We start from the raw sequence: 1,999 nt of genomic DNA, 5'->3' as shown, positions 1-1,999 counted from the left end.
CCCTCTTGTTGCCAACAAGGGTGCAGAAGGTCGTCCTCTAGGAGTCCAAGATCAACAAGGCGCCCAAGCTCAACCTAAGAGTGGCCAATGCAACAACCGATTCTATGCTTTTCATGCTAGGCAAGAGGTTGATGAGGCTCCCGATGTGGTCACGGGTATGTTACGAATCTTTAACTTTGATATTTATGCATTGATTGATTTGGGTGCCACCTTGTATTTTGTTACTCCTTACATTTCTATGAGATTTAATGTGTGCCCCGAAGTGTTAATAGAATCTTTTTTGGTTTATACTCCCGTTTGTGATCCGGTATAGCTAAGAAAGCTTATAAAAATTGTCACGTATGGGTCTTGCATAGATTTATTCCATGTGACCTTGTGGAACTTGATGTGAATGATTTTGACATCATTCTTGGTATGAATTGGTTATATGCCGCTTACGCATCTATATATTGCAGGACTCATGTGGTTAAGTTTCCCTTTCCTAATAAGCCTATTCTTGAATGGAAGGATAATGATTCAGTGGTTAAGGTTCGATTTATCTCATGTATTAAGGCCTAAAAATTATTTATAAAGGGAGAATTTATCATATTGTGTGAGTTAGGGACATCGATTCCAAAACTCCTACTCGTGAGTCGGTCCCTATAGTTAAGAAGTTCTTAGATGTGTTTCCCGATGATTTGCCCGATATTCCTTCTGAAAGGGAAATCGACTTTGGCATAGATATCCTTCTCGATACCCAACCTATTTCTATTCCTCCTTATCATATTGCCCCAGCGAAACTTAAGGAGATGAATGAACAATTGAAGAATTTATTGGATAAGGGTTTTATAAGACCGAGTATTTCACCATGGGGTGCTTTTGTGTTATTTGTTAGAAAGAAATATGGGTCACTCTAAATGTGTATAAACTACTGGCAATTGAATAAGGTCACCATAAAGAACAAATATCCAATTCCAAGGATAGATGACTTGTTTGATCAATTACAAGGAGCAAGCTACTTTTCTATGATTGACCTCAGTTCCGGTTATCATCAATTACGGGTAAGAGAGTGTAATATTCCCAAAATGTCTTTTTGGATAAGGTATGGTCATTTTGAATTTGTAGTAATGTCATTCAGTTTGAATAATGCTCCTACTATATTCATGGATTTGATGAATCATATTTTTAAGCCATATTTGGACATGTTTTTAATGGTGTTCATTGATGATATCTTGATTTATTCTTAAAATGAGGAAGATCATATGGGTCACTTGAGGATTGTGTTGCAAACATTGAGAAAAAAGCAATTATTTGCTAAATTTAGTAAGTGCAAATTTTGGCTGAGGGAGGTTGCATTTCTTGGCCATGTGGTGTCTAGTCATGGGATTAAAGTAGATCCAAAGAAAATAGAGGCGGTTAAGAATTGTCCTAGACTATTATCTCCTTCAGACATTAGAAGCTTTTTGGGCTTAGCCGGATACTACAGAAGGTTTGTTGAAGGTTTCTCATCTATTATTGCGCCTTTAACTAAGTTGACACAAAAGAAGGAAAAATTCCAATGGTTGGAAGAATGTGAGAAAAGTTTCCAAATATTGAAGGATCATCTTATGTCGGCTTCTATTTTGACATTGCCTGAAGGTTCAGATGGGTTTGTTGTTTATTGTGATGTTTCACGTGTTGGTTTGGGTTGTGTATTGATGAAAGATGGTAAGATTATAGCCTATGCCTCTAGACAACTTAAAGTGCATGAAACGAACTGTCCAACCCATGATCTTGAACTTGCGGCAATTGTGTTTGCATTGAAAATTTTGTGTCATTATGTTTATGGGGTTCATGTTGATGTGTTTACTGACCAAAAAAGCTTACAATATGTGTTTAGTCAAAGAGACTTGAACCTTAGGCAAAAGAGGTGGCTTGAACTCCTCAAATACTATGACATGAGTGTATTGTACCAACCGGGTAAGGCAAATGTTGTAGCCGATGCTCTTAGTCGGTTGTCTATGGGTAGTGTTGCACATGT

Source organism: Solanum dulcamara, chromosome 5 (genome assembly GCF_947179165.1).
Source record: "Solanum dulcamara chromosome 5, daSolDulc1.2, whole genome shotgun sequence".
NCBI classification, from domain to species: Eukaryota; Viridiplantae; Streptophyta; class Magnoliopsida; order Solanales; family Solanaceae; genus Solanum; species Solanum dulcamara.
Note: the sequence above shows the minus strand (reverse complement) of the source record.